The following is a 9,282-nucleotide window of genomic DNA, read 5'->3' as shown; positions in this document are numbered from 1 at the left end:
ATTTCATAATAAACATAACTCCTACTTCTGAGAGATTGATTTTAAATCTAAGTGTATGTTTCATAAAAATAAATTCTGCAACAACAGCAGCTTAATCCAAAGCACAGACTGCTGCAGAATAGTTTCCCTGCATGAATCCTTTCACATTTTTAACATGAGAAAAATCTGCACCTTAACAGTGTAGCCAGAAAGTATTCACAGCATTTCACATTTTCCACATTATGTTATGTTACAGCCTTATTCCAAAATAGATGAAATAATTTTTTTCCTCAAAATTCTACACACAATACCCCATAATGACAATGTGAATTTTTTTTTGAGATTTTGCAAATTTATTAAAAATAAACAAACTTAAACAAATCACATGTACATAAGTATTCACAGCTTTTGCCATGAAGCTCAAAATTGAGCTCAGGTACAGTAGTGTTCAGAAAAATAGTAGTGCTATGTGACTAAAAAGATGAATCCAGGTTTTGAGTATATTTCTTATTGTTACATGGGAAACAAGGTACCAGTAGATTCAGCAGAGTCTCACAAATCCAACAAGACCAAGCACTCATGTTATGCACACTCTTAAGGCTATGAAATTGGGCTATTAGTAAAAAAGTAGAAAGTAGAAAAGGGGGTGTTCACAATAATAGTAGTGTGGCATTCAGTCAGTGTCAGCACCTGTTGAACATGCTTTTCTCTTTGAAAGCCTGAGGAAAATGGGACGTTCAAGACATTGTTCAGAAGAACAGCGTAGTTTGATTAAAAAGTTGATTGGAGAGGGGAAAACTTATACGCAGGTGCAAAAATTATAGATCAAAGACAGTCTGGAGTTACCTGTAAGTGATGTGACAGTTAGAAGACGCCTGTGTGAAGCTAATTTATTTGCAAGAATCCCCCGCAAAGTCCCTCTGTTAAATAAAAGACGTGCAGAAGAGGTTACAATTTACCAAAGAACACATCAACTGGCCTAAAGAGAAATGGAGGAATATTTTGTGGACTGATGAGAGTAAAATTGTTCTTTTTGGGTCCAAGGGCCGCAGACAGTTTGTGAGATGATCCCCAAACTCTGAATTCAAGCCACAGTTCACAGTGAAGACAGTGAAGCATGGTGGTGCAAGCATCATGATATGGGCATGTTTCTCCTACTATGGTGTTGGGCCTATATATCACATACCAGGTATCATGGATCAGTTTGGATATGTCAGAATACTTGAAAAGGTCATGTTGCCTTATGCTGAAGAGGACATGCCCTTGAAATGGGTGTTTCAACAAGACAATGACCCCAAGCACACTAGTAAACGAGCAAAATCTTGGTTCCAAACCAACAAAATTAATGCCTCGCAGATGTGAAGAAATCATGAAAAACTGTGGTTATACAACTAAATACTAGTTTAGTGATTCACAGCATTGCAAAAAAGCAGTTTGAACATAATAGTTTTGAGTTTGTAGCGTCAACAGCAGATGCTACTATTATTGTGAACACCCCCTTTTCTACTTGTTTTTACTAATAGCCAAATTTCATAGCCTTAAGAGTGTGCATATCATGAATGCTTGGTCTTGTTGGATTTGTGAGAATCTACTGAATCTACTGGTACCTTGTTTCCCAGGTGACAATAAGAAATATACTCAAAACATGGATTAATCTTTTTAGTCACATAGCACTACTATTATTCTGAACACTATTGTACATCATGTTTCCACTGATCATCCTTGAGATGTTTCTACAGCTTAATTGGAGTCCACCTGGGGTAAATTCAGTTGATTGGACATGATTTGGAAAGGCACACACCTACCTACATATAAGGTGCCACAGTTGACGGTACATGTCAGAGCACAAACCAAGCATGAAGTCAAAGGAATTGTCTGTAGACCTCTGAGACATGGTTGTCTTGAGGCAAATATTGGGGGAAGGGAACAGAAACATTACTGCTGCTTTGAAGGTCCCAGTGAGCACAGGGGCCTCCATCATCTGTGAATAGAAGATGCTCAGATCCACCAGGACTCTTCCTAGAGCTGGCAGCCCGTGATTCCTCTGTGGAGAGGAGAACCTTCCAGAAGAGTCTGCAGCAATCCACCAATCAGGCCTGTATGGTACAGTGGCCAGATGGAAGCCACTCCTTAGTAAAAGGCACATGGCAGCCCACCTGGAGTTTGCCAAAAGGCACCTGAAGGACTCTCAGACCATGAGAAACAAAATTCTCTGGTCTGATGAGACAAAGATTGAACTCTTTGGTGTGAATGTCAGGCATCATGTTTTGAGGAAACCAGGCGTCATCCCTACAGTGAAGCATGGTGGTGGCAGCATCATGCTGTGGGATATGGGAAAGGATTGAGGGAAAGATAAATGCAGCAATGTACAGAGACATCCTGGATGAAAACCTGCTCCAGAGCGCTCTTAACCTCAGACTGGGGTGACAGTTCATCTTTCAGTAGGACAATGACCCTCAGCACACAGCCAAAATATCAAAGGAGTGGCTTCAGGACTCTGTGAATGTCCTTGAGTGGCCCAGCCAGAGCCCAGAAATGAATCTGATTGAACATCTCTGAAGAGATCTGAAAATGGCTGTGCACCGATGCTCCCCATCCAACCTGATGGAGCTTGAGAGGTGCTGCAAAGAGGAATGGACCAAACTGCCCAAAGATAGGTGCACCAAGCTTCTGGCATCCTATTCAAGAAGACTTTAGACTGTAATTGCTGCCAAAGGTGCATCGACATAGTATTGAGCAAAGGGTGTGAATACTTATGTAGATGTGATTTCTTAGTTTTTTATTTTTAATATTTTTGCACAAATGAGGAAAAAACATTTCATGCTGTCATTATGGGGTGTTGTGAGTAGAATTCTGAGAGAAAAAAAAATGAATTTACTCCATTTTAAAATAAGGCTGTAACAGAACAAAATGTGGAAAAAGTGAAGCGCTGTGAATACTTTCTGGATGCACTGCATATGGAAGAATCAAAAATCCATGCCAATGTCACTGATGGACTCATTATGAAAAATGTATTGCAGCCGGCGCTGAGACGTTTGCTTTGCCTGTAGCTGTTATTGTTCATTCTAGGTATTGATTTTGTCTTGAGTTACATGTGATATTATGAATGGAGAGAGTATTTATTTAGCAGCCCAATCAGGCTTGATTAGGTATGGCCATTAGTGCTGCGATGAAAAGCGTCTTCCAGGCCAGGTCCATGATGGTCAGGAGCCCTCCAGCCCTTCATCAAAGAGACATTTCCTCCTCGCTGAGGGGTCGATCAACATCCAGAGCCCAAAGTTAAAGTTCAAAAGTTTCATTGTCTGCGTGCACGAGGGTGGCAATTTGACTTGAGGCTAATCATCTTTGGCTGCAACTACAGCAAGACTTCACTGAAGAACCATAAGAGTCCTGTGTGGTTTGGACAAATTAATGATACAAAAATGGTGTATGATGATACTGCAACCATCTGCAAATTAAATATTTTCACAGACTTGATGGTGTCTTCTGGTTTCTTAGAGTAATCAAATAAAGCTGATACTTTGTTGGTTGTCATCAGGAGCATAGGCAGAAATTCCCTTTTTTTTGGTACATACACTCAACAAAAATATAAACGCAACACTTTTGGTTTTGCTCCCATTTTGTATGAGATGAACTCAAAGATCTAAAACTTTTTCCACATACACAATATCACCATTTCCCTAAAATATTGTTCACAAACCAGTCTAAATCTGTGATAGTGAGCACTTCTCCTTTGCTGAGATAATCCATCCCACCTCACAGGTGTGCCATATCAAGATGCTGATTAGACACCATGATTAGTGCACAGGTGTGCCTTAGACTGCCCACAATAAAAGGCCACTCTGAAAGGTGCAGTTTTATCACACAGCACAATGCCACAGATGTCGCAAGCGTGCAATTGTCATGCTGACAGCAGGAATGTCAACCAGAGCTGTTGCTCGTGTATTGAATGTTCATTTCTCTACCATACGCAGTCTCCAAAGGCGTTTCAGAGAATTTGGCAGTACATCCAACCAGCCTCACAACCGCAGACCACGTGTAACCACACCAGCCCAGGACCTCCACATCCAGCATGTTCATCTCCAAGATCGTCTGAGACCAGTCACTCGGACAGCTGCTGAAACAATCGGTTTGCATAACCAAAGAATTTCTGCACAAACTGTCAGAAACCTTCTCAGGGAAGCTCATCTGCATGCTCGTCGTCCTCATCGGGGTCTCGACCTGACTCCAGTTCGTCGTCGTAACCGACTTGAGTGGGCAAATGCTCACATTCGCTGGCATTTGGCACGTTGGAGAGGTGTTCTCTTCACGGATGAATCCCGGTTCACACTGTCCAGGGCAGATGGCAGACAACGTGTGTGGCATCGTGTGAGTGAGCGGTTTTCTGATGTCAATGTTGTGGATCGAGTGACCCATGGTGGCGGTGGGGTTATGGTATGGGCAGGCATCTGTTATGGACGAAGAACACAGGTGCATTTTATTGATGGCATTTTGAATGCACAGAGATACCGTGACGAGATCCTGAGGCCCATTGTTGTGCCATACATCCAAGAACATCACCTCATGTTGCAGCAGGATAATGCACGGCCCCATGTTGCAAGGATCTGTACACAATTCTTGGAAGCTGAAAATGTCCCAGTTCTTGCATGGCCGGCATACTCACCGGACATGTCACCCATTGAGCATGTTTGGGATGCTCTGGACCGGCGTATACGACAGCGTGTACCAGTTCCTGCCAATATCCAGCTACTTCGCACAGCCATTGAAGAGGAGTGGACCAACATTCCACAGACCACAATTGACAACCTGATCAACTCTATGCAAAGGAGATGTGTTGCACTGCATGAGGCAAATGGTGGTCACACCAGATACTGACTGGTATCCCCCCCCCCCCTCCCCAATAAAACAAAACTGCACCTTTCAGAGTGGACTTTTATTGTGGGCAGTCTAAGGCACACCTGTGCACTAATCATGGTGTCTAATCAGCATCTTGGTATGGCACACCTGTGAGGTGGGATGGATTATCTCAGCAAAGGAGAAGTGCTCACTATCACAGATTTAGACTGGTTTGTGAACAATATTTGAGGGAAATGGTGATATTGTGTATGTGGAAAAAGTTTTAGATCTTTGAGTTCATCTCATACAAAATGGGAGCAAAACCAAAAGTGTTGCGTTTATATTTTTGTTGAGTGTATGTATATATATATATTCTGAAATAACTGTTTCAAACCAAACATTTCAATGTGCATTTCATGTTAAAATGTTTTTGAAACATTTGGTTATATAATTTTCAAGTATGTCCAGACAATGAATCATTGATGAAATTGTTTCCTTCAGTATCTTGAAGTACTTCAAAAGCATTACCATTTTATTAAGTAAGCATTTAATTAGTCTTTCAAGTGTTTTTAAGCAATGATATAATTTTTTTTTTTTAATTGTTCCATTTATTGATTCACGCCTCTTTATGAAGTGTTTCAGGTATTTTGAAACAGCAAATAATATTGTAAAGCATCTTTTTGAAGTACTTTTAAAGAATACTTGCCTTTTGAAATAATGTAATGTTTTGAGCATTTTGAAATACTCTTTCTGTAGTTTCACTGGCTTTCAAAGATTCACTCTTTCAAGTGCTTTGAAACCAAGTCATCAAGCACTTCTAGATAATGTATTGACAAAACAGTTTCCATTAGTGTTTAAGCATTTCAATATAAACATTTTATAAAGCAAGTATTTAGTGCTTTGAAATAATGGCAATATGTGAAACAGCTGTTAATTTAAACACATCACAATGATTTTACAAAACAAGCCTTTCATTTAGTGTTTTGAAACAGTGAATTTTTTTTTAGAGTATTTGAGTTACTTGGTTTTAGTTGAAGAAATACTTTTATTTAATGTTTGAAATGTTTCATAACGGTGAGGTGTTTCATTAAGTGTTTCAAGTGTTTTGAAGCAGTGGATTCTTTTCTGAATATATATTTACTGTTTTGAGCATTTTTTAAAAACTAATTGTATTAAGTTTTATTGCATTTAGTTTCAAATGTTTCAAAGTAATGAATCCACTGTGTGAAGCAATTGTTTCATTTAGTGTTTCTAGAGTTTTAAAATGTCTGGACAAGCATTATGTGTGAAGTGGTTTTCATTTTATGTTTTGAGGGATCCAAAACTGAGTTGTTTTGTGATGCATTTGGTTTTAGTCTTTGAAGACTTTGCGTGCGTCCGTCTGTCTGTGCTCACCATAACTCCAATCCTATTATTGCCAAGGTCTTCAAATTCACAGGGAATATTCTTGGGACACAGACCTTGGACAAGGTCAAAGATGGCTAACCTTGACCTATTGTAAGAGGTCAAAAGGGCACATTCTGTTTCCTATTTTTATGCTCATATGACCGAGGGTATTTTAGCATTGTGTGATACTTAAAGGTTTTATTTTGTGCCATCGCTATGTGTGGAATATTTCTAGCGGGTTCAAATCCCGAACCCAGCTCCCTCACTACGCCTGCGGTTGCCACGAAGTGAACGTTGAGCTTTTCCATGAGATCAGGATCCTGAAACGGGTTAAGTGTGCCTGACTGAGTTGATCAAATCCAGTGCTCCAGGTCTTCATCTCTAACAGATAGAGAGATGGAGAAAGAGCGAGAGAAAGAGAGAGTGATGTCCGCTGACAGGCTTAAATAGAGGCTTCCATGCCAGGGATCAAATGCCATCCCTCTTCTCCACTCTCTCATTAAGACGGAAAACCAGAGCGCCGCCATCCGATCTGTCTCCATTTTTCCTCAAAGGAGTCTAACTTGAAAGATCTGCGCCTGTCGGATTTACAATGGTGGGCGAGCTGTGTTTACTGAGACGAGGCTGTGCCAGAAACAACAGTCAGAGAAAATAAATGGAGCCTGCCTCGTGTTTCCACAGGAGTAAGGAAATATGGAGCGAGACTTGTGCCTTGCTGTTTGGTAATTAGTACCTAAACATCCCTGTCCTTGGATCCCATCGCTCACATCCAACATTTGTGCAGGCTGGATAATATACAGTGGAGCATTAACGTCAAACACGTCTGGTCACGGGCCCTGGCACGCCACATTAATCTGTTTTTACACTCCCAGTGGATGGGCCAGTTGCTGGCCTTGGCCACCAGAACACAGACGGTCCGTACCGGCTGACGGGGACTTACACACAGTCGGCTTCAGCGAACCCCTTTCAGGCTGAAACTGTGTAAATCGAGTCTTGCTTTGAGACCTGATTAAAACAAACGAGCGAGTTTGACGTGTGTGGACCCACCAGAAACAGACCCGTGATCCAATTAAGGTCCAGACCCATACTTTAAGAAATGCTGCCACATCACCCCCAGGAACCAGACGTGTTTCGGCCACAGGTAATTTTGTTAGGATAACTCAAAACCTTTTCAACTGATCTCCACAAACGTGGGTTGGAATGATTAATCATATCAAGAAAGAAAAATGACGCTGCTGTTGATCCGGATCCAGATGGGGATTCTGGATCCTTATTTTAATTTTACTGTAATACATCATAAGATGCTGCGGGTTTTGACATTTAGATGGATTTGTTGCAACATTTTAAGCTTCGACATTTGGCGTCTTGTTCTGGATGGAAGACCTCACACAGGTGCCTCGGTGTTGAGGACCCCAATGCCTGAAGAAGATCAAGGACATGCCACCATTTCATCTGGCTGCGCTTTCTAGACATGGGGACGGACCTGTTGTCTGCCGGGATGGTTGCCATCTACAACCCAAAGCAAAGTCTGGTGGATGTGCCTTGGAGATGAGGATCACCGATGAGTTTTCTAAAGAATCGCCATATTTAAAAAGTGACAGCTAACAGGAGCACGCAGGGAGCCACCAGCAAGTCTGAGGCCAAAACCACTACAGGCGCAGCAAAAGACGAGTCCACCCGAATATCGTTCTCATCTGCTTCCCCTGAAAAAAGGAAGATTCCTCTGCTCGTCTGCCTTTGGAGGCTTCCATGGCTTGTGGTGAAGTGTGATGGGGATTATTGATCTGCCTGGCGCACGCCTGCGGTTTCGGCATGAGTCTGACGACCTCACCAGAGAGCGTTCTTGGCACGGGATGAGCCGCACAGAGGCTGAGACAGGCCTGAAGTGTGGACTCAGCGGTTCATAGGGATCCTTCAGCCAGGTGACTGAAACATTACTGTTAAAAAAAAGGCAAAGGACAACAATAAATGTGTGTGATTGGCTTTTTGTGGAGTCGACCCCGCCTGCAGCCAGAAGAGCCAGTGGGTATTTATGGTTAAGGATTCAGTTCCAGTTGTGAACCACATGAACTAATCCATGGCCACTGGAGAAGGATGTGGACACTGCTAATTATGTCAGATGATGATGTCAGGTATTGATACCGCGTAGGGAGCCAGAACTTTCTCCCTACGGTTTGTTCCGAAGCACATAACCACACCCGCTCACTGTGCGACCGCACTCACATCCAGTCGGACATTTCTGGATCCTCACACATCCGCGCTGTCAGGCGAGCACCCACTTTATCATCCGTAGCCGTAAATCGCCGTTTTCGCCGGCAGGAAACACGCAGCATTTTATTTTCCAGTCATAAACCATAAAACCTGCCTCGAACACGAGTTATGATCCATGGAGACGGAGAGGATGAATGTCTAAAGCAGAAGCAGACATGATGGCGGGCATCCTTCATCCCATTTTGCCTGGCATCCCCTGAAGGTTATATGGCGGATTTTTCCAAAAAGTACAAAATGAGCTAATTTAACATCATTGAGCTCATATTCAGATTAGTTTTATATTCAGGTCATTTTAGGGTCCGGTAGCTTTAGATTCACTGGCTTGTATGGTTCAATTTTGCGTCGTATTTATATTTATTAATTAGCTTTATGTTTGATCCTCTTTGTAATCAGTTAGCTTTATAGCTAATTAGCATCATATTTGGATAGCTTTATATTCAGTTAGCTTCAGAAGTAAACATCCTGCTAGCTTTAGATTTAGTTACTTTTTGATTCTGTTTTTTTCTGCATTAGCTCTATATTCACTTGGGCTAGCTTTATATTTAGTTAGTATCATAAGAAACTTGCTTCATATTGGATACTACTTACTTTATGTTGGATTTGTTTTATTTTTAGTTAGCTTCAAGTAAAAAAAGCTTCAGCTAGCTTGATGTTGGATGAGATTTATATTTAGTTGAATGTAGCTATCCATACGTAGCAGCATTAATAATTTCAAATTTTAGTCGTAAATAGCGTAGCCTTGTTATGGTAAGGATTAAAGTAGTTTAGGAATCTCCGTAGCAATAGCAAATGCATGTACAAGTACATAGC

This window comes from Thalassophryne amazonica, chromosome 21, assembly GCF_902500255.1.
Source record: "Thalassophryne amazonica chromosome 21, fThaAma1.1, whole genome shotgun sequence".
In the NCBI taxonomy this organism is placed as follows: domain Eukaryota; kingdom Metazoa; phylum Chordata; class Actinopteri; order Batrachoidiformes; family Batrachoididae; genus Thalassophryne; species Thalassophryne amazonica.
This window is presented reverse-complemented; position numbering follows the sequence as displayed.